The sequence below is a fragment of the Brienomyrus brachyistius genome, chromosome 11 (genome assembly GCF_023856365.1).
Source record: "Brienomyrus brachyistius isolate T26 chromosome 11, BBRACH_0.4, whole genome shotgun sequence".
Lineage (NCBI taxonomy): Eukaryota > Metazoa > Chordata > Actinopteri > Osteoglossiformes > Mormyridae > Brienomyrus > Brienomyrus brachyistius.
The window spans coordinates 29345-54821 of NC_064543.1; the positions used below are offsets into that span (position 1 = coordinate 29345).

At 38.2% G+C, this 25477-nt stretch overlaps 1 protein-coding gene and 1 long non-coding RNA gene across 3 annotated transcripts in view; one reads left to right on the top strand and one right to left on the bottom strand.

Moving 5' to 3' along the window:
• LOC125752034 (F-box only protein 11-like) overlaps positions 1–25477 on the bottom strand; it is a 60981-nt gene that overhangs the window by 15233 nt on the left and 20271 nt on the right. The window lies entirely within an intron of this gene.
• On the top strand, positions 6095–16502 carry LOC125752036 (uncharacterized). The gene is made up of 5 exons (XR_007400841.1): positions 6095–6216; positions 13956–14025; positions 14107–14285; positions 14704–14868; positions 15084–16502. It is a non-coding gene; the product is annotated as an uncharacterized LOC125752036 (long non-coding RNA).

Below are 25477 nucleotides of genomic sequence, written 5' to 3' on the forward strand. Positions count from 1 at the left end.
ATGCTCTACCTGGCCTCTCATCCACAAATTAAAAACAGCACTACTTTAGTCCTGATTCATACTATCATGCTATACTGTGCTCACTTCCTGGCTGAAAATGATATACAAATTAAGATTTTAAACTGGAAACATGTTGTCAGGTTTTCAAATAATTATCCTGTTATTCCCATCTGCCAAGAACTGAATTTAGGCAATATATTATTTCCTCGAGGTCTGGGAAGACAGAGCAAATAGAGTTCAGTCTGAATTCAATGCAGAAATTCATGAATAACCTGAGAGGATCAATCGAACTGCTGAACATTGTACACAATTATTACTAATGGCACCATTGATGTCATAATGCATGTTTGTATTGAAACAAACAAGTCATCTGTTGTGTTTAGTTTGGACTGAGATGGATGGTTAACACCTCAGCAGGATACAGTGTGACTGGTTGACATAAAGGGCATTTTCCCAGCACACCTGCCAGAGGTCATCTGTCAATTCAGCTTTGGCTAAGATCTCTTCCCTTTGAATATGTTGGCAGTACTGAAACTAACAAATAGCTATATAGAAGAATTCAGAGGTCTGGCCAGGATGAGAAAATGGCAGTCTGCCTCATCCCAGCAATACGGGCTTTAATAAAGGCAATTTACTCCACCAGGCACTCATTGAGAGCATCTGTTCACATGAAGCTGAGACAAAGCTAATCATTATCTGAGCTTTATTCAAGGCAGTGACTCATTCATGCTAATTCATTGCTCTCTAGGTCATGCGGGAGACAGATTTACATTTTCGAATTAGATCCCTGGTGAATCCAAACATTTACCTAAAAAATAAATAGATATATCTTGCTACTGTGACATCAGCAGGATACAAAGGATGAATAGAAGTGTGCACAAAAAAATATGCCTGGAGTTTGGCAATGCATTTGGAACAGGTAAACATCATGCCTCCTTTGTGCTTCTCAGATTTAGCCACAACAAAAACGGCAAGCTATTGTGGTGCGATTCAGATGACAACTGAGCTTGGCTTGAGTGGGAGCGAAGTATGTGTCTAGAATAACAATGTTAGGCTCCTGATTAGGCATTAATTTATTAAAGGGCTCCAGTGATGATCTGCGCCTATGTGCTTTTGTGGTTCATAGACGAAATTCAAAAATAAAAGTATTTCAAAGGAGTAATTTAAGGATATGCACAGACACACACATAAAATCTAAATTGATTATTCAATACTAATGAGGCTTTTGTCCATTAGTCTGATGCATGTGGTCTTTATGTGTCACATAATAGCATGCGAGACATTTCTAATCATTTATCTGTTGATTTTAAGATAAAAGAACCATGTCTTCTCTTTATGTTCAGGGCTGGTATTATACGATATTTTGTGTGTCTGTTGTTCATTGCCCAAATAATTCAAATCAGGAATAGTCCAATGCCAGGAGAGATCACCGAGCTCTCGGTGCGAGTTGTTACTCAAGGAGAGGTGGGTGCAATTCAAAGCACTGCAGTTATTCAACCACCTGTCTCTCCCTGGGTGACGTCTCAGCTGAATGTCCCTTCAGTTGCTTTAATATTTTATCTCTTCCTCACAGACACCACATTATCTCAGGCAGCCATCATGCACTGTTTGGCAGTAAATACATTTAAAAAAATAAATCAGAAAAAATGCAACTGGCCTTTTTTTGTTGATTGGGCTGAAAAATCAATGAAGTGCTTTTTTGTGGAGAACTATGATCTGTAGGAGATAAGTGTTAGTGCTTCCTTGCATCCTTCCAGCACATTCTGTTTCCTGCTATTCTCCCAGATGACATAAAAATCATACAGCAAGTCAGGGGCCTATGCACCCTCATATGCAGACTAATGCTCTCACATTCGCTTGTATTTCAGCGTGGGCGTTCATCTTCTAAGATTTAGTCAGACTGCTCTGCTTCATCTCATTGCATCACAAGGCAGAAGAGAGGGAGAAAAACATGCTGTCATTAAAATGATCACCCTAAAGCAGCGTGGTAGTTTATGACCTTCAGAGAGACGCTGCAGTCTAGTCTTATTCCCGTCATGTGTGATGTTAAACACTGTCATAAATCTGCCTCTGCAAAACATCCATCAGTTATAATAAACAATCCTAAGTGGAACATTCATTGAAGGGATCTTTTTTTTAAAAAAAAAAAAAATATTTTTCTATGTGACTGAACCACACATTCATTTTAATTACAGTGGGTTTTTTGATGTATGTTTGATTTACTGCTTGACACTTGTACAATAAAAGATGTACATAACTGTTCATTCATTTAATAGTCTCTTAGCTTCTCAGCTCAAATATGGCATGACAATAATTGGCATATAGGCTGCGTATATATATGGTAATGCTTTCGGCTCAATGGCACGCCCATCGATTTTCTAACCCGGGACTCTCCTTCAGGCATTAAAGGAGCACCTCTGTCGTGCTGATTTACAGCATGACACATAAAGCTCTGTCTAGGGCTGCACTCCAGAGAAAAATGTTCAGGAAGTGAGTTTAAAACCATCATAATCAAACCGGTGCTTTGGATGTCTCCTCTCCCTCTTGACAAGGAAATGGGAAGAGAAACAGGTTTTCACTGGGAAGGGGTTAGCGAAGGCAGAGCGGATAGGTGGCTTTATGGTTAGGGTGTGGGCAGAGGGAATTGAACAGAAGACCTTACTACTTCTCCTCTGTAGATTCTCCTGATACCTGAGAGCTGTTACACATGGGAAATCAGTGTCACACATGGGCAGAGCAGATTCACTCAACCATCATACAGGGTCTCTTGCCCAACCAATGTTTTATATTATTCATTCTGTTGATAAAAGCAATAATCATCAGTGGGAGTTCCATTCACTGCTACATTCAGGTTAAACATGACAAGCACTACTCCACCTGTTAGGCCAGGTACCGTACATCAGGGATTAAGTCCCAGCTGAATCAGAGTATTTCTCTTAACAACAATCTATTCTGGTCTATTTGAAAAACAGAGCTTAAACAATAGCCATAAGCACCAGTTTCCCTACTGCACAGTACATAATGTATCCCAGGTGTAGACAACAATGATTTTTGAACTTTCAAGTGGAATTATTCATTGAGTCAGGAGATGTCACTCGAATGGAAGGCAAGGTGAAATGCATAAAATGCAAGCAGGAAAGGCTGATTATCATAGAGCACCATTCTGTTCCCTTCTTTTAAAAATATTTTAAAAATCGTGTGCAGTGAAAAGGGACCAGGATAAGAAAATGGCTTAGAATCACATCAAAAGCAAAAACCATTTCTGTCTGACTGCATATTTGACAAGGTGCTTCCAGTGTTATACAATCCATTCCATCAAGAGGATAAATATTTAATAAAATTAGTTAATCATATAATGGTTTGCTTAAGTGAATATTACCCTTAGTAGATATAAGAAAATTAACTTACCAATGTTTTGACAACCCCGGAGGTCTTCTCTGTGTATTGCCAAGTCAGAGATCAGCTTTAATAGTTTAAATTAACAATGAAAATCAACAGGAATTCATGAGAGCTATATTAATGTTATTTCAAAACTGTAAGGTATCTAATGCTATTTCCACGACACTGAATTTCATGACCTCTCCACACACATAAATAAAAACAACAAAACAATTTTTTTTTTGTATAGTGCATTATCACAACATTACATCGTCTCAAAGCGCTTTACAGCATCCCCACCCAAAGCCCCCAGTGAGTAAGCCATAGGCAACAGTGGCAAGGAAAAACTCCCTAGAAGGAAGAAACCTTGGGAGGGACCAGACTCAAAGGGGGAGCCCATCCTCCAGGGGCCGGCAGGGATAGTCAAATAGGAGAGATGGTTAAGTGCCAAGATAAATTAATTATCAACTGTTACACACACCATATAAAACTTGTATATTCTATTCTGCATGTCCCAGTAGCTCAAATGGTAAAGATACCCTTGCTATTCATGGAAAATAACCTGAGTTTGAGCTGCGTTATCCACCAGCTGTGTCCTTGAGTGCTGGAGCAAACAGACTGACTGTAATTGCCACTGTATTGCCAATTCGTCTAGAGTATCTTGGCCCCCCCTCACACTATTCAACCGCTTGCAAGTTGTTTGGTGCCATAAGTGAAAAATGGCTACTCCTCAAGTAGGCACTATTTATCTTTCATTATACTGTGTAACTTGCAATACATAAAGAAAGAAATTGGAATAGTTTCACAGTTCCAAACATGTAACTTTGAGGCGCTGTGTTCAGTTAAGGCCAACAGAAATTTGAAAACAAAACTGAAACTGGGATGAAAATGGAGAAGAAAATGGCATATTTACATGGTCAGAATGATTTTTTGCAAGATTTGGCAAAGGATAAAGATATAGTCATTGAATACTAAAACTGATATTCCATACTTTTTCAACTATAAAACCTTAAGACTGTTTTCAGAATATTTAGACTTTATTTTAAAGCAAAGAAATTATTTGTGCAATGAGATAAATCAAATAAGAAACAGAAGTGAGGCCTGACATCTTTAGGATTTTGAATGCTGCGCCTGCCCTGTGTGTAAGGAGTGTGTCTACTCTCCCTGTGTTTCTGTGGGTTTCCTAAGGCTACTCTAATTTCCTGATGCAATCCTTAGGCAAGTGGTTACGTGAATCAGTGTCTATGTTGCTGAGGGTGCACGTGTTATTTTTATATTACATTGTGGGGACCGAATGGTCCCCATGATGGGATAAAAACCTTTTTGATGTTGTGGGGATCATTTTTTCAGGTTCCCACAAACATATATGAATACAGTAAAAAAAAGTAAAAATGCCAAAAGTCTCATATTTTGTTTGGTTACTTATGGTTAAGCTTAGGGCTGGGTAGGGGTTGGGGTTGTCATTTTGGGATTAGAGTTTTCCCCATAGAAATGAATGGAGAGTCCCCACAAAGATATGATTACAAACCTGTGTGGGTGTGCACCCTGCAATGGACTGACATCTGGTCTGGGGTGTATCCTTGCTTTCTAGAAGTACTCCTCCATGTGACCGTCTACTGGAGGTTAGCAGATGAATGGGTGGGTAATGCCCAAAGCTGTTGACTGTAGGTCTCCTACTGCTTCTAAGAATATTCTATGAATCATTTGAACCATTTCTGCAAACCATTGTGTTTAAGAGCACCTTATAAACCTTTCAGTAAAAACAATCAAGAAAAAGAAACCAAGTCCTCAGATTTTTTTGTAATTTTATTCCATCCATTTTCCAAACCGCTTATCCTACTGAGTCGCGGGGGGTCCGGAGCCTATCCCGGAAGCAACGGGCACAAGGCAGGGAACAACCCAGGATGGGGGGCCAGCCCATCGCAGGGCACACTCACACACCATTCACTCACACATGCACTCCTATGGGCAATTTAGCAACTCCAATTAGCCTCAGCATGTTTTTGGACTGTGGGGGGAAACCGGAGTACCCGGAGGAAACCCCACGACGACATGGGGAGAACATGAAAACTCCACACACATGTGACCCAGGTGGAGACTTGAACCCGGGTCCCAGAGGTGTGAGGCAGCAGTGCTAACCACTGCACCACCATGCCGCCCCCGGAAATAAACATGTGTATACTAAAACATTTCTAATTGAAACAATTTTCTGGGAGAAATGGTGCATTTTCTGTAAAAATTATAGGGGTGCTGATAATTTCGGCCATGACTGGTACATTATAAGAGGTGAAAGAAAAAAGGCAAACAGCTAAAGCAAAGTTACTCTAAAAATGTGAGTACTAACTTTCATGCATCCTGAAGGGAGAGCATTGTTCCAGAATATTTTTCCATGTTATTTATGTGAGCATCCGAAGACAAGGCTGAGGCAATGGTGACACCAAGGATTTTAACCACTGTACTTACATTGACTAGACAGCCATCGAGCTTTATGTAATCAACAACACCCTGGGCTGTCCTGGGGCCCAGTAGTAACACCTATTTGGTGTTACATCTGTTTTATTGGGATTTAACAGAAGCAATTTATTAGCCATCCAACTCCTAACTTCAGCCAAGCATGTCTCCGTCTTTGACAGCTGAGGCAGCTCGTCTGTTTTAACAGACAAGCACAGATGTGTGTGTGCCTAAAAATGAAATGTCTGCTAATAATATCACCGAGGGGCAGCATGTATAAGGTGAACAGTAGTGGGCTCAGGACAGAAACTTGCGAGACACCATACCTCACTGTGGAGGATTCAGAGGATTTATTGTTCGCATTGTCACTTGGCCATACTGGTGACGGTGAGTAAAATATGAGCAGAACCAGGACAGTGCCTGTCCTTTAAAACCAACCAAAAACTGTAGCCTTGCCATTAAAATGTCGTGGTCAGCAGTATCAAATGATCATAACATGGTTAAATTTGAGGTAATTTTTCATATCTATAAAGCAAAACCAGGAATAAAAATACACAATGTTAGGAAGTCAAACTATAATGGGATGAGATTGAAATTAGAAACGTTAAACTAGATGGAGGTAAATACTGGAACTGTAGAAGAGGCGTGGGAATGTTTTAAAAGCACATTACTGCCAGCTGAAGGGGAGTTCAAACCAGTTTCTCGCACAAAAACCTGGGAAAATACAGCTAAGGTGGTTTTCAACTGAAATTAAGAAGAAAGTCAAGAGGAAAATGGCTCTGTAGCATCAATGGAAAGAAGCAAAGGACGTTGGGACAGACCAAGGTGAAAAATATTAGATGTGTCAACAGAATTTTTTTTTTTTTTTACACTATTTGGTATCTAATGATAATGGTGGGCAGTGGTGGCTTAAGGCTAATTTTCTATTTCAAAGCCAAGAACCCTCTAAATCTCAAATCTACAGAATAGTGCAAGTCATTTAATTGAGAATGATGAGGACATAGTTAATGATTTTGACGATTACATTGCACAGGCATCTACTCAAGAATACATAAATTTTGTCTTATGAGGAGAGGTTAGCTGAGCTGAATCTGTTTAGCCTCGAGCAAAGGAGACTAAGGGGGGACATGATCCAGGTATATAAGATTCTAACAGGTCGGGATGCTGTTCAGCCAAATGGCAATTTCAGTATTAGTTTAAATTCTAGAACTCATGGCCATAAGTGGAAATTAGCAGGAGAACATTTTAAAACGAATTTGAGGAAGCACTTTAATACACAGCGTGTAGCTGGAGTACGGAATAGTCTTTCTGCAAGCTAAAACCCTGGGTTCCTTTAAATCAGAGCTAGATAACTAATAGCTCAGATTTGTTAAAATCTTAAGTTCTCCCCAAACGAGCTTGATGGCCTCCTCTCATTTGTAAATTTCTTATTTTCTTATAACATACCTGATATTATTTCAAACTTGGCTCCACCTCTGACTAATACATGTATAACTGAAGCTGATGTGTTACAGGGTCTGGCTAAGCTCAAAATTAATACATCTAATGGCCCTGATGAGATCTTACCTGCATTTTTAAAGGAGATGAGGAGATATTATCTGCAGACCTTTAACTTGGCTACTTCAAAAATCACTATCTGCAGGTGTAGTACCCTCCAACTGGAAGCATGCTTATATAAGGTCCATTTTTAAAAAGGGAGATAGATGTGATTCCTCAAACTATAGACCAGTTAGCTTAACTTGTATAACTGGACAACTGATGGTTCCAATAATCCAGGGAAAAATGACTAGACACTAATAACATTATGATTGAAACAAAGGCCTCTGATATAGTCCCTTTACTTACTGGGGGCTTTCAGCAGGGATACTGTAAAGCACTTTGAGACGATGTAATGTTGTAAAAACGCACCATAGAAAATTAAATGTGTTTGTTGTTGTTGTAGTCCCACACAAACAACTCCTACTTCAGCTCAAAGCAGCAGGTACTGTATAGTAGGAACTGTAGCGGATTGGATCAAAAACGGACATGTTAACTGGTTAAAAAAATGGTTAACGGACAGAAAACAGAAAGTAGTTATTAGAGACACAATGTCACAAGGGGCCTGTATCCACGTTGGGGTACCTCAGGGTTCAATTTTAGAACCATTATTATTCCTACTACACATTATATTGTATATTGATACCAATATGTACAGGAAACTGGTTAAATTTGCTGATGAAACCAAGTTAGGGGGTGTAGCAGATTCTGAATTAGCAACAAGAAATGTTCCAGCAGGACCTCAAACTAATTAAAGACTGAGTTAATAAATGACAGATGAAATTTAATGTAGACAAATGTAAGGTAGTCTTTGTAGAGTGCAGAAGTATAAAGTACAGACATTCTATGACTTCACCTGAAAATAAGGAAGGTGATTATGAAAAGGACCTAGGTGTGTATTGACACTTCCATGTCTGACTGTCGCCAATGTAGGGAAGCAGTTAAAAAGGCTGCCGGGATATATATACACAAGTGTGTTGAGTTTAAATCAAGGGAGGTAACGCTAAGATTATATAATTCCCTTGTCAGACCTTACCTTGAATACTGTGTCCAGGTTTGGTCACCTTACCACAAAAAGGTCATTGCTGCTTTAGAAGCAGTCCAATGTAGGGCTACAAGAATGATTCCTGGCCTTTGGGGGATGTCTTACAATCAGAATTTGGCAGAGCTGAATTTGTTTAGCCTTGACTAAGGAGAATGGGTGATGTGATCCAGGTATATTCAATTCTAACTGGTCTAGATGCGGTTCATCCAAATTGTTACTTCAACATGAATTCTAATTCAAGAACCTGTGGCCACAGTCTGAAACTATTGTGGGGAACACTTTGGATCTGAGAAAGAACTTCTTCTCACAGCATGTAATTAGAGTATGGAATAGGCTGCCCAACGGGGTAGTGCAAGCTAAAACCCTCGATGCCTTCAAATCTGAACTTGACAAGATCCTGCCAAGCTTAAATTATTAGTTTAATTCCCTCCAAGTGAGCTCGATGAGCCAAATGGCCTTCTCTCGTTTGTAACTTTCTTAATATTAACTAAACTTGCTGTACTCGATGGGTGGGACTGAGGTGCAGTGGTTAGCACTGTTCCCTCACACCTCTGGGACCAGGGTTTGAGTTTCTACTGTGGCTCCATGTGTGTGGAGTTTGCATGTTCTCCTTATGTCATCATGGGGTTTCCTTCAGGTACTCCGGTTTCCCCCCACAGTCCAGAAACATGTCGAGGTTAATTGAACTTGTCAAATTGCTTGTACATATGCACATGTGAGTGACTGGTGTGTGAGCATGTGCTGCAGTGGGTTGGCATCCCATCCTGAGTTGTTCCCTGCCTAGTGCCCATAGGCTTCAGACCCTCCGCAACCCTGAATAGGATAAGCGGATATAGAAAATGGATGGATGGATTCAAATAACTCAACATGAATTATGCAGTTGACAGACTAAATCAATCCCACATCCCCCCACCTAGACTCTTCCAATGGTACAATCTGGGATTTTTAGCCACTTGAGGTATGGTATGCATGATGCATAATATTCCTGTTAGTCATGCTCCTCGACTCGTAAGCACTACTGCGGCACGCGCTGATTTGCAGGACAGCACCCAGCAAGCGGCGACAGGGGACACCAACAATCTCAGTTTCGCCTGAATGAAAAGCCAGCCTGTCATATTTATTCATGTTATCAGTTACAGTTGAATGCAGTATCTCTGAGTCCTACAACTTATATTTTGGGCTGTATTAAAAAATAAAGAGCTTTCTCCATTAGTGATGTGCCTGACATACACACATACTGTAACTTACTTGTTTACTAACAGGACTGACTTGCCCATGAAATTTCAAGTGACAGCACTGAATTCTTACTTCTTAAAAAGGTGAAGTTTGTCACTGGACTCTTTATTTTTAAATCTAGTGTTAAGCATCTTTATGTGATGATTTCTTGGATTACACGCTGTAAAAGCTGTGAACCCAGAACTGATCTCTACTGACTCAGGGTCAGCGATGGATTTTGACTACAGAGGAAACCTTCATTCCGTGATTATTTATTCTAATCTCACAATAATGTTCCATAATTATTTGTATATATTTCAACTAAACCAGGTTTCTTATTTTTTCTACTGCTCATATTCAGAGTTTCTCAGTTCCTGAATGTCATACAATAAATAGATTTTTCAAACTTAATTTTTTACCATTATCCTAAACTTCACAAAAATCAATTGTCCAAACATAAATAAGCCATTTACTGCTTTCCTTCTCCATTGTAACCAGTATTGTAATCACCTTAAAATAACTCTCAGGCATACTGTGCATTATCAGAAATAAACCGGGTGAAAACTGTTTAATTGAGCAGAGATGGGTGCAATGAAATGGCATATAAGGTATTACCTTTTCTTGTCTCCACTTATATATCCATCCATCCATCTTCCAAACCGCTTATCCTATTGGGTCGCGGGGGGTCCGGAGCCTATCCCGGAATCAATGGGCACGAGGCAGGGAACAACCCAGGATGGGGGGCCAGCCCATCGCAGGGCACACTCACACACCATTCACTCACACATGCACACCTACGGGCAATTCAGCAACTCCAATTAGCCTCAGCATGTTTTTGGACTGTGGGGGGAAACCGGAGTACCCGGAGGAAACCCCACGACGACACGGGGAGAACATGCAAACTCCGCACACATGTGACCTCCACTTATATATATATATATATATATATATATATATATATATATAAAAGAGAGAGAGAGAGAGAGACACACACATAATTTTATTTTAAAGCGGATCTGCTTAACTCTGGGTTCCCAAGAAGTTGAATTATAACACAAATAGACACTACTGTATATCCCAATGTACCTCACAAACAGTCCTCTCTACAAGACAAAAATTGAAAAATCTCCTAATTGGAGCATTTCCAAAGAAATCCTTTTTTTATTTCTCTGTAATTAATATGATTGACCAGGAAGAGTAAGGTGACTCATAACTGCTTATAGCTTATGTTTTGTATATGTATACTGTTGAATTAAGGTTAAGCAGAGCAAGCTTTGTTCCCAGGGCCGTCCAACTTCTCAGTTCACAGACTTCTCTTCTCCCCCCCCCCCCCCCCAGTACTGGAACCTGTCAGTCATTCTGCACTTGAGCCCCCCATGCCCACTAACAATCCCTCCCTTTACATATTTATCAGTTCTTATCTTCCTGATTGACTGCAGTTTTGCACAGCATCTTTCAAATACTGTTGCCTGCATGTCATTGTGTCCTTGTTCAACTGCCACGTGTGCCTTTAATTGCCTCTCGGGGGCAAATAAAGTTATTTGAATTTGAATGTTATGATTTAAGTTGTCATGTTTATCATGTTGATGATTGGACATTAAGGAAACCACATTCTATACACATAATTTCAGGCTTGTCTTTGGATAGACAAATGATATATTAAGTTTAATGTGATGAATCCCTTGTCCTTCAATATTATACGAGGTCCAATTCATTACAGTTAATCTGCACTAGATCTCACTATACAATCAATAAGCATAACTAATTATAAAGGTAAATAAATCTGGATAAAGATGATTTGCTTTTTAATTCTGAGAAAGGTTTGAGAAGGGCTGAGTGACCTCAAGATTTCCTGTGTAAATAGGCCTTGTACATTTAGAATGTCTGTAGAGAAAGGCAGAGGACTGTTTGAAAACAGAAAAGGTCATTGCCCTCTGCGTATCAGGAGATGGCTACAAAATTTCATAAAGTACTATAGCATAGATACCCACAGTCATGTCCGTTACTATAAAGCTGAAGGCCAGGGGGAGGACAGCTGTTCTATCAGCTAAATGATATAAGGTAACTTAGTACATTAGGATACATAGTTTGAGAAAATCCAGTCTTGGAGTCAAATCCAGCACTTAATGTTGCCTTCATGGATAGTCTTTATATGAAAGCAATAAACAAAATATGTTGCTTGAACTGGCCAAACTAGTCTTAGAGTCGGAGGCATGTATAATCTCATGAGGACATTTTATTGCGTCAGATTATGCTTATGTGTTTATTTGGAATATGCTTATTTTTTCATTTATGGATGAAATTTGCCAGTGGACCTTTTATGGCATTTGTCTGCCAAGGGGTCAGAGACTGCACGCTACCAGAAAATAATCCAAATCAATAAAATTCAACCAAGAGATGGATGACCAAAAGCAGAACTCTGAATTACTTTTCATTCTAACTGGATTTAAATTAATTGCATGAAATATTTGTGTTAGTAACTTAAAATCCGTCCAACAAACACGCACCAAAATATGGAGAGATTTTTTTAATTGTATATTCCAGAATATTATGACATTACAGAATATGCCTTTTTTTGTCTTATCCTTCCCAGCTACAAATATGTATAGTAAAAGTGTGGATATTTGATCTCATTTTTTTAGTTATTTTCAGTGCTAATACTGCTGAGGAGTGATGCAAGTGGATATTATCACAATCACTGAACAAGTCTCCCTCTTAACAAGAACTGGGAATGTATCCTGTTATTAACAAAATGAAAGAATACTCTCCTTATCGTCCCCTTCAAGCACAGCTCATTGTGTGCTGTGAAGAGCAACCCACTCCAGTAATGCATTTTCAGTAATTGATTGGTCACAGACCAGTGTATGAAGTTTACTGGGCAAAAATCAATATGTCACGTATAGGCATGGAGCCAGAAAAAGCCAAGGAAAGCTGAGGCAACTTGTGAAGATGTTTTAAGCAATAGTGATACACTGTAAAAAAATAACTGTAAATTTACAGCAAAAATTCAACAGTATGGTACTGTAATATTGTTTTACGGTATTTTACAGTATTTTACAATGCATTGTGGGTATAAATGGTATTTAATGGAGTCCACTTACAGTAAAATCAGAGTTATACTGTAAAAATTGACAAGTACCTGTATTTTTCAAAATAGGTACGTATTCTTGCTAAATTCTGCATCACTTATTTTATTTAGTTTGAAATAATACAAATATTTCAAACGTAATATTTCAACTGTTTTAACAGTTTTACATATTTTAAAATACAAATATTTTCATAGTGATCGGCTATATTTGATGCATTATCGTCAAGTAAGGTCATTTTGGCGGTTAGAAGGCGTTGTGCTGTTTGAACTGAAACAGGCGCGAAGGAGCTGTATTTAGTTCGCCGTTGCTGGCACAGAGAAAAGCGACACAATTGGATGTCAAGGTGAGTAATACCATGTTTCTTGATTTATTTATTTTTTTGTCTGTTCAAGTGGTGGACACTCAGTTATTTTTAAGAACTGAGTAGTGGTTGTTATATATTTTAAGGTTTAAGGTATTGGAGCTTCATTGTTATTTGATAGTTATCGTTAGATGATATGATTAACATTATTATATTTTGGTCCTCTTGTTATCAGTATTACGTTAACTTGGTGTTGGTGCTTAATTAGTTTTTTGCTAGTGTGCTAGTTTTGCTAGTTAGGTGAAGCTAGCTGTGACCGCAGGAGAAAGAACGTGTGATATTTGTGTAAAGTCTGTCATCAGATTTTGTCTCACAGTTGTTTTAACACAATCAGCTAAAAACGCGAAGAGTTTTAGTTTGCCTCGTTATTTCTTATAAGCATGTAAGCAAAATTCAGAAAATGCAAAATTATTTCAGGTGAATTCAGATTGTGGTGTATAGTTTGATTCAGTTTTTAATAATCTCATTCATTTTCATGTCTGCCATGGGCTACCGCCTTGCATAAGGCATGATTTGTTTGAGGGCATTGTGTCTTCTGACCTTTCTTTATACATGAACCGGTTAGTTTCAGAGAAGAATTTTTCATACCAGCAGTTAAATCGTCGCATTACTACCTTTAAGTATATAGTATTGTAGTTGAGTTGCTAATGGCACATTTTAAAGAAGAAAAATGGGACCTCATATTCCAGACAGAGGTAAGCATTTCAGTTTTAAAGATATGTATTTTCTTTAATGGTATATTACATTGCAAATGTATTCATTTACAACTGGACGTAGTTACCCTCTACTTTATTCTGAGTTTTATTTTTCTGTTTTGTACTTAAAGACAAAATATTTTTGTGTCTGACTAATTTTTGTCCACTGTGTTGTTATTTTACAGGAGACAATCACTGCAGCTGATATTGAGAGGACCTGCTGCCTGCCAGGGAGTCCAAGGCTGATAATTCTTGGTATAATCTTACTTTTCATCAGCTCAATTTCTTGTTCGGTAATACTTGTTAACATGTTTGAATAAATTTTGATGGTTGTAGGTGACGGCTCTAGTACACAGAAATGGATGATTGGAATTGAAGGCCAGGTGATTCACCAAGGGGTGCAGCCAACCTTCATGTCTGGATTAGCAACACTCTTTGTGTGTTACTACAACTTCAACCTCCAATACCAAGATGCACTCTTGAATACCTGCTTGCACTCTTGAATTTATACAAAGGTAACATTTTGTGACATTGACTTTTCAAAAGTGAATTACATTAGAAAATCCTTAGTTATAAACCTTATTAGCAACAACACTATGTTCATACTCACAGACACACTAAACTCAGACAAAACAACACACACAGACACACATTCAAAGGCCTTCATAAATATACCACACACATTTCCAGACCGACACAAATATAGCACACACATTCACAAACAGAAAAACACTAACACACACAGACATACTAAGAAATACATTCACAGACCGACACAAATATACCACATACAGACACAATCATAGCATATACAGATAGAACAACACTTCACACCCACAGACAGACACACCAGGACATACATTCAGATAAACACAAAGATAAACAATTTTCCTTGTACAGACAGATTGATTGTGCATGTTTTTTTTCTTTCAGAAATTTCTTCAAAATCAGCCCAGAGAGAAGGTGAGAGGTATAAGCAAAGGAAAATGAAGAGCAAGAAGACGGGAAAGTTAGTCCAGAAGAAGTCTGTTGCCATCAACCCACACGTTTGCTCACTAATTAGAAAGCTCACTGAGTTTGAATGGGACTTCATATAAGGTACCTGAAGCATTTTATTCATGCACATAAAGCACTATTTTAGGGTATTATATTCATTTATAGTTTTGTGTCTGTCTGAACTGATTTCAATAACTTGTTGAAATCTTAGAGTCGGAAGTGTTGTGAAATTTACCTGTGAAACTAAAATGGTAAAATGGTAATGATACTGTAGATAACAGGGTTTATTTATTGCTTGTGTACTTCACTGTTTGTAGGGATTCTGCCGAACTTGACCACCTGGAATGATGGAATATGAGGAAGTTTTTTTTTTTTTTTTTTTAAGACTTCAACCTGCTTCTGTTCCCTTCACATACTATTGCTCCTGTGAACTTTATGGTAGTTTGTTTATTCCTTATTTCGACAATTAGTTTTGCATTTTTGAAAATCACAATTCAAAAGATTTTAAAATTACATGATGGTGAAACGGGGCGGCATGGTGGTGCAGTGGTTAACACTGTCGCCACACACCTCTTGGACCTGGGTTCGAGTCTCCGCCTGGGTTACATGTGTGTGGAGTTTGCATGTTCTCCCCATGTCGTCGTGGGGTTTCCGCCCACAGTCCAAAGACATGCTGAGGCTAATTGGAGTTGCTAAATTGCCCTTAGGTGTGCATGTGTAAGTGAATGGTGTGTGAGTGTGCCCTACTATGGGCTGGCCCCCCATCCTAGGTTGTTCCCTGCCTCGTGCCCATTGCTTCCGGGATAGTCTCCGGACCCCCCCCGACCCAGTAGGATAAGCGGTTTCGAAAATGGATGGATGATGGTGAAACATTGGAAATGTAAGAATTGTTTAACATTTTCCATTAACATCTTTATATAAAAGTAATGTTTTTGTAAACTAAGTGAAATATGTTTTTTCTAAAAACTTACAGTAAAGACTTATACAGAACGTAATTATGGTTTCAGTGTATTTTCTGTGTGTGTATCAAAAGCTTAATTATAGCGTATAACAAGTCATTTAAATCACTCATTGTCTACTAAGCTGGAAGGCACAAGATATACTGTAAAATAAATATACAGTGGCCTAGTGTAAAAAGTACTGTACTGGCATCTATGCTGCCAGTAATTTACTGTAAAATATATGGCAAAATTTTTTACAGTGTACATAGTGGGTAGCTTTTGTTTATAATTTGTGAGCAGCAATAATAACTATTTCAGTGCCAGTGATAATGCTTTGTGAGGAAATAATGGTATTAATATTCTCACAATATTTGATTAATTATTTGTCAGAATTATCATTTAGGTAATAATTCCCTGAAGTTGCCAGAGTAATCTGATAAATTAAATACTACTGATCTGTTTCTGAGAAAATTCCAAGGGATACTGCAAAGCAATTTATCCAACATGAACTATTGTTCATTTTCAGTTACAAAAAAATATCATATTATTATGACATATCATAACCAGGTGCATCCTGCTTGCCTGTCCACTAGAGGGCATACACATGCACACATATGCTCTATGGCCAGTATATGGTTGTCAGTTGGCCACTGTCTTTGGATTGGTGGAATTTTGTGGCTCACTACACATTTCAGTTGGAATTTTCCTTTTTTACATGTACTGTATGAGTAAGGACAAATTTGCAGTTTTGAGCATTTCAGGTCCAGAAATTACAAATCCAGACCAAGATTTTGTTTCTACCAACCAGGTGAGTCCTCTGTATCTGTGACTCTCTATGTTTAAATGGTTAATAGAAAAAAAATCTTGGTCTGGATTTGTACTTTCTGGACCTGAAATGCCCAACACCGCAAATGTGTTCAAAACTTCTACAAATTCTAGTTATACTTTTGTGCAGAAATGATTATAGATTATTATATACATTGTCTTTCAAAAAATTACATATGCATTATCCATCCATCCATTTTCCAAACCGCTTATCCTACTGGGTCGCGGGGGGTCCGGAGCCTATCCCGGAAGTTACATATGCATTATATTTAAGCTATTTTTGAGATATTTTTCAGTGTATATGATGCTTTGGTGGATTTAGTAGCAGTTGCCCTGAGTAATGTCCTTGCATGTAGAAAAATTTGCATTCTGCGTATATCGGTCTGGCAGCCGTGTCCATTTTGCTGAGGAGAAATGATTTTGCATCATTGAGATTGATGTATTCAGTAATCAAGTAAGTATTTACTTAACTCTGTTGTAAAACACAAGGCCTCATAGCTTCCAAGTCTTTTCTCACTTTACCTAAGAATATTTACAAAAGCACAAATGTTTATTCACTACTATCATTTTTCATATATGTTAAACCAATCTCAGAATAAAACATTATGGGAGTAAGTATTACAAACCCAGCCTTTTTAGTTGTGCTCTTTTTTACCATAGCTTGTGATAACAAAAAAGAGGTATACCACTGTCACTGGAAGTCAGCGGAGGATATCAGGCTTAATAGAAAGAAAGACTTTACATCCAAAAACTAAGCCTATTTAAATAAATATCTCAGAAAATGTTAGACAAATTTATTTTTGTATAGTGCATTATCACAACATTACATTGTCTCAAAGCGCTTTAACAGCATCCCCACCCAAAGCCCCAATAAAGTGGGTAAGCCATAGTCCCTATAGACTAGACTGAATAAGTGTGTTTTTAGTCTAGACTTGAATATTGAGAGTGAGCCTGAAACCCGCACATCCGGTGGAAGACCATTCCACAGCAGAGGAGCTCTGTAGGAGAAAGCTCTGCAGCCTGCCGTAGCTCTTTATACCCTGGGTACTAACAGATATCCTGCACCTTGAGAACGAAGCAAGCGCAGAGGGTTGTATGTGGTCAGCAGATCACTAAGGTATTCTGGTGCAAGGCCATTCAGTGCTTTATAGGTTAATAGCAGTATTTTATAGTCAATTCGAGACTTAACTGGAAGCCATTGAAGGAAAGATAAGACAGGGCTAATGTGATCAAATTTTTTAGTATTTGTGAGAACTCTGGCTGCTGTATTCTGTACCAGCTGAAGTTTATGTAGGGATCCAGATGGGCAACCAGAAAGGAGGGCATTACAGTATCCAGTCTGGAAGTTATAAAGGCATGTATTATTTTTTCTGCATCATGAAGGGAGAGCATCTTATGCAGCTTGGCTATGTTCCATAGATGATAACACGCAGTTATAGAAATGCTTCTTATGTGAGCATAAATACATAAATCTGAATCAACTAGAAGACCAAGATTTCTAACCACCGTGTTAGGTTACATACGCATAAAGCACACAAATTGAACATGTTTAGATGTTTAGTTGCAGAAGTCCATTTCTGTCTAATATAGCCAGCAAGGCCATCTTATCCCAAGTTGGGCAGTCAGTCTAATGTGATCCAGCTGGGCATTAGTGCTTAAGGAACATCATTCCTCTGCCTACTTCCGGCATATACTTGCATATTGTATAAATAAAGCAATATAAATACAAACAACAGGTATGTTTACAGATTGCATAAGAAAACTCAAAATGTGAAAAAAAACTAAGAAAAAGAACTAGAAAATAAAATGCTGAGGCTAACTGGACTTGCTAAATTGCCCGTAGGAGTGCATGTGTGAGTGTGCCCTGTGATTATATGATAATGGCTTCTGGGAACCAAGAGTTATGAATCTTCCATCCATCCATCTTCTTTAACCAATCGTCCTAATCAGGGTTGCTAAGGGATCCACGCAAGGTAGGGAACAACTCAGGATGGGGCACCAAGACATCGCAGGGCATTGTAGAATTGTAAAACCCAACTCCAACAACTGTATTTCTCCACCCTAAGCCCCCAATGAAATGCGTGTGAGACACCATGCAAACATCACACAGCTTAAGGAATTCTGCTTTGGGGAGTGGAAAAATTTTATGCCAACGATTTCAGAGATTGATAGATGGTTTTGGAAATGTTTTATTGAGGTTATTTCAGCCAAGGGGGGACATACTAGCTTTTAGGGCATAGGGTGTCCTAACTTTTTCCTCAGTGGAAATTGGCATCTTAGTTAATTTCGTCTGTTAAATAAGTGAATTTGTTTTTTGTTTTTGCACAGATGATACAATTATTTTCGCCTTTATCTACAGATATGATTTGAAGGAAGAGTTAATTTTGATATGTTGATATTTCTTAATGAATGACTGTACATTATGAACCTTACAGGTACCCATCCACTTACATCCGGGCTGCATCACCCCATTTTCAAGTCTGTTTCCATCACTACTGTTTCTGAGAATGAACGAATCATGGGTTGAGCCAGGCCTTTTAGCCACAACATTAATGCAGGGGTGTTAGAATCATTTTGAATGTGGGGGGGACACGCTGGCATAAAACTAATATTTTACGATAAATTTGGGGGGATCTAAACGAATAATTATGAAATGTGAGGGGGACACGTCCCCCTCAGATTTAATGGCGGTGACACCCATGCATTAATGAGACGCATGTTCGAATCGCACATAATTTGTACATTAATAGAGTGAAAGTGCTTTCTATTTACATAAGCAAATTCGTTCTCTGAAGGTGCCTTCATAGCAATGTGAGTGCAGTCGATGGCTCCAATTACATTGGGAAAACCGCACATCGCTGCAAATTACACTTTAATGTTTGCCTGTTCAACCACAGTGTAAGGAAATTTTATATATCTGGGTGACATTATGCCGTCCCATACAGCTGGCATGGCGCGACTTGGTGTTGACTAAATCACTTTGATCCCTGAATACGGGTTCTCTTTTAATTCTTCCATAAGCTACGTCTTCCAATAATGCAAGAGCTGCCATGGCAGTTGTAATAGTTCGGTCATTTTATGCACCGTTTTATTGTTACAAATTGAATAAAAATCAGGTGCCATACATTTGTAAACAACATACAATTAATGTCGGTGTATTGGATAAAGTCAGCGTTACGACTGAGAGTTTAAAAAGGGAAACCACAGTAGCAATGATTTACTACTGGGAGCCGTCCGTGTACAAAACCGAGCAGAAACGTGTGTACGGCATGTGTGGAGCTGCCGTGAGAATGTGCGTAGCGGTACGCCAAGTTTCGTTTTTATACATCTCGACGTGAGCATGGAAACGGACATACGCAAGATTTTCGTGCGAACGCACCGCTTATACACGAGGCCCCGGGAGTTTGCAAAACACTAATATAACTATGCAACCATGTTCTATGGTCTGATGAAACAAAATCGAAGTTTTTTAGCAATAAACATTGAAGGTGGGTTTGGTGTAAAAAGAAGGATGGTTGTAGTAAAAAGAACCTTATCCCAGATACAAAATATGGGGGGGGTTCTTAGACGTTGTGGAGCTGCTTATCCTCCAAAGGCCCTGGAAACCTTGTTAGGGTACATGGCATTATGGACTCCATGAAATACCAGGACATTTTAAATCAAAAATACCAGGAACCTAAAACTGGGCCGTCACTGGAAATTTCAGCAGGACAGTTATCCTAAGCACATGTCCAAATCAAAACAAAAATGGTTAGCTGATCACAGAATCAAGCTTCTGCCATGGTCATCTCAGTCCCCTGACCTGTAAAGAGGAATGGTCTCAGATGCCCTGCTTGGTATTCTCCAACCTTATAATATGCTATAGGAGAAGACTCAGTGCTGTTATACTGGCAAAGGGAGGTTGTACAAAGTATTAAATGCAGGGGTGGCAATAATCGTGGCACACGTGTTTTTATTGAAAATAATTATTTCTTGACGAAGAATTTGTTTTTATTTCAATAAATTTGTTTTATTCAGTATGATATGAAAATATGGTGGATTTTTTTCTAACCCTTTTTACAAATCTTTACAAGAGGTGCCAAAAATTGTGGAGGACATTGTACCTCAATCATTTAGGGGAAAGTATAATAATATGCTGTATTACATTAGGTCACACACACACTTAATCCTCTGTAGTGGCAGCAGAATCGGTTTGTTTTGGTTCTTGCCATATGGCATAGACTTATGCTAAATATGTGTGCTAATGTTCACTATGTCTGCTTGGGACATCTCTCACTAAATTTTACCACGGTTATTATCAGACACAAGTACAATCAGACATTACTCGATAGGATGCAAGTCGAAGCATGACTGTATATGGTGCCAGTTTTGGTGCAATCATTCAGTATAAAACTTAGTATCAAAAACTGTACTTACTCTTCTATGAGTTGTTACCAGTTAACTGACTATAATAAGCAAGGAACTGATAATCACTGAGATCTGAGGCAGCATGAATATTTTTGGAGCTTTTAAACGACAGTGCAGCTTTAATTTTCTGGACTAAAAAATTAAGATCAAAGAGGAAAGAAGGCATTGCACAAAATCATCACTGACAGCACTATAAATTATACTATATATGTTTAAGCCTAGGTGTGAAATTATGAAATACTGCAAGTTACCAAGCAACGTATGGAAATCTTTAGCATTGCTCAGAGAGGACAATTATAACTTATAGATTCGGACACAGTCACGGACTATTCCATCATTTCGATATATAATATATTCCCTGTTTGATGCTCCTTTTAAAGGGGGAAATGTCTTCATGACTTCATAGTAGGACAAATCACAGTCTCAGCCAAAAAATGCAAATGCTCTCTGCAGCGCCTATTACAAAGACTCCCTCAGCTTTTTAAAATCATTAAAATCCATATCTGGGAATCATAAATAGGAAGGCAGATGGGGGCTGATGACATCTGTGCATTGTAATGATGCTTTTATTTTGCAGATCGGGTCATTTTAGCTCTCACTTCTTTTCCTGGTTCATAGCCACTGCCTCTTTCTATTTTGATCAACGGTAATGTACAGCTGCTGAGTACCTGCACTCCTCACCTGTGTTACTCACTTTTTGGTCAATAGTTTTCCCCAAGGCTTGCAGGCAGTACTTTTATATTAGGAAAAGCATAACTTTCATCCTGCCGGCAGTGTAGTGTAGCAGTGTTGCAGAGGAGAGTTATCATGGTAAGATGACCAAAGTCTGTATGTATGAGAATAACAAGGTGAGTGTAATTGGGTAAGATGAAGTAACTTGGGAGAAAAACATTTTAAGAAAAAAACAGAAGACGAAAAGAGATTATTGCAGTATATAATAAGTGTTTTGTCATCTAATTTATGAGCTTCATCAGTTTCCTCTCAAGATTAAATCACTTTCAGCAGATACTGTATCACCATATCTGTATACCATATTAGTATCTGGTAACATGAAATGAGAATTCCAATACAAGAATCCACCCAATTCAGCTCTGCATTGCGAGGCAAAGCATTAGTATTTTGATTGCATGCCTTTTCCATGATGGAGTACAAGTAAAATTCACATTTGCATCATTATGATCCTAATGATCTGTTCCGTCTCTTTTCATTACGTTCTTCATTCTCTTATATTTGTTAGTACCTAAGCACTAAAGAAACACTGCAACCAAGAGAAGGCCAATTAAATTTATCTTGTTCTTGTGGATTTTAAATTATCACCGAATTGAATGAATTTAGGAATCCCAGAATTTCTACATTACAATTTTTATTCCATACCTGCAAACACGGATTATTATTGTCCTTCTTGAGGAATACTGGTCTCAACATTTTTCATTTTTTGTGTTCTTCCAAACAACAATAATTATAAATTAGAGTAAAGACTAACTTTGTTTATTTTAATACTATGCCCACAACCCTCTCCATATGCAACAGCATTACTGCAACACTCACTGGGGGCTGGTGGAGGGACAACTGATAAATAAAAAAAAAGTACAGAGATAGCAAACTCCAAAAAAACCGTGGATGGGATGCTGTGTTTTGGCAGCAGTCTCACCAGCCAATTAGCCTCCATAGAGTATAAACGCTAAATGAGGCTTGAAGATCGTCATTGTTTGTTGTGAGAATCCCTTTAGTCAGAACGGCAAACAGATTCGTGTAGCATGAGAACTGGATCCAGCTTGTTTATTATGAGGTGGGACAGTTATCAAAAAAGCAAATAGTAATTTTGCAGATTATAAAATAAACAATAAACAGAAATGTAGGTGGGGGGGGGGGTTGGTTTCAGGCATCTCACCTGTATTGGGGGTTACGCTAAGAACAAAACACAACACACCAATAAATTGTCCTATTTGAGTACGGAACAGGTCAAATGAATCAACAAAAAGACCCGACTCTCTTGGTTATCCTGTGAAGGACCCACCCTTCCCACTTCCAACGTTCATTTATGTTAAAAAAATAGAATAAACCTAAAATACTGCAATACAAATAGCACAACTTCACAATATTATCTACAGTATGCAAAAAGCATGAATGAAGCTTATAAAACATCATTGAAAAATTCAAATGTAATTTTCCATGTTGTCCCACTTTTCATTCAGGACAATTAGATTTTTTAATTAAATACAAATTTATTAGTCATTTAAGGTTATTCACTTCATTCTTGGTAATCCTACTTAGCTAATTTTTTTCCCAGCATCCAATGGTGAGGCCTCCTGTTCTTTTGTGGGTCGTTGCATTAATAAATGCATGAGAGGGGGGAGGATGCACTGAGAACTACAGCAATCCAGCACAGCGGGAGTCCTCCATATTCTAAGGTATATAAGGAAGGGAGCTTTTCTGTTGCTCAACTTGACATTACCTTATTCATGACCCAAAAACAACTTTCCCTTTAGACGAACCTGTACATACAATTGAATATAATCTCTACTATAAATTGTGGCTCAACCTTCATTGCTACCTTAGCATTTGTACTGTTTTAAAGCTCTGTGTACAACCCCCCTTCATTGATCTTATGAGACCCATCATGGTGGTTTAATGTATTCAAAGCTTGTAAGTAAGCACATTTCATAGTAATTGTAGTTTTTCTACTGGCAGTCCGCAGTTTAAGAATTCCTGACTTAGACAACTCGTACCTATGAACGAATTACCATAAAGTCTATTATATAAAAAATCGTTAAATACAATGTTTTATAATAATGAACGTACACAATCATTTGCGGCTTTAGCATTTCATCAGATCGAGGTACAATACAGTACCATTTCTAGTTACTTTCATATACTTTCAGTACCATTTCTAGTTACTTTCATATATTTTCAGTACCATTTCTAGTTACTTTCATATACTTTCAGTACCATTTCTAGTCACTATATAATTAGGATCACTATTATATACTGTATTATTTTTTTCTTAATTACCTACAAATTCGACTTAAAGACAGACTTACACGATGGATCTTGGTCAGGACCTGGGTATTGCCTATATTTACATCTAGTATACATTATCCTGAGGTTGCCAGAGCTTATACTGAGGTTTTTCTTATTTCTCCATCAGCAAAGTTGATTCAGTATACATTAGAATTAATTAAATGATCAGTGGTCATTGCTGACAAACCACAGCACACAGTGCACAACAACGAAACGCGTCCTCTGCCTTTAACCCACATGTGATGTTGTGACACAGCAGGGGGCAGCTAATTCAGCGCAGGGGAGCAGGGCTTGGGGGCGGTACCTTGCTCAGGGTAGCTCAGAGGTACCTTGTTGGTCAGGGATTCAAACCAAAAATCTTTCAATTACAAGTGCGCTTCCCTAACCATTAAGCCACCACTGCCTACAGTAGTCAATTCAAAAATGAATCTGGATTTAAGCATCAAATTGTTCAGCCTATTCTGATTACGTATAGCTTAGTATGTTCATTTGTTTGCTCTGGTTGTACCAAGGTCCCAAACATTTCAATGTAGCTAGGGTTGGGAAGTGATAGCAGGTTCCAAATTAGAACCAATAAACGCACAACAAGCTAGCATGGGTGACAATAGTGTGAAAGATAGTGAACGGTCAAAAGTGTAGTTTCACTTTATGAAAGAAAACGACAACTGACACACGTCGAATCCATTCTTAAGTTCCAGGACTGCTGACAGTACTTGTCCTAAATCAATGTTGTTTTGGCCAAAGCCCAGTTATCCCCAGCTCCTTTCCTTACAAAATGTTTTTAAATTCATGAAAATAATGTCATTATCTACGCCAGTGCTTGCTGCATACATTCGAAAAATACATAATCAGAAACCTTAATGTCTACTTTAAAATGCGTTCTCCAAAATAATACAATAAATCGGCATTTTCATAAAATACATACAAATCACAACATGCTCCTTTATTTTTTTCTTTCAAGGCAGATTTTTTGAAGTGCGTGAAAACAACCTAAATAACTCCGCTTATTTTTGCCAAACAGACTTAAAAATATCATTACTACCCTTAATGTGCTTTCTTTCAAATGTGCTGTCAACAAAACAGAAATGTCCGCTTTTATATGACATTATGAAAATAATCCGCTTTAATAATCCGTTTTTTCATTTCGTCTTCCCTGTGGACACGCCCCCATGTGCAAGCAGCTACATAAAATGACATACAATGGCATAAAAATCTGTCAGTTTGTATTTGCTGTTTTCACAATGGCACACTTTCGTTTCTCCACTGAAGAAGCTCTCCAACAAGTTCAATCATTTCTCGACAGCAGTGAGGAAATTAACTCATCCTCCAATTAAGACTGTCACAGCGATGAGGGTTGTTTTAAGAAGAAATTGTTTTAATGATTGGCACAAAACAAACCGATTGTCCTTAATCATGCTAAAATAGTTCTTGATTTCCCCAATCTCTCATATTTACCATTACATTTGCCATCAACAAACGGATAAACTACAGCTTCTATATGTTTTTGTCTCATTTCA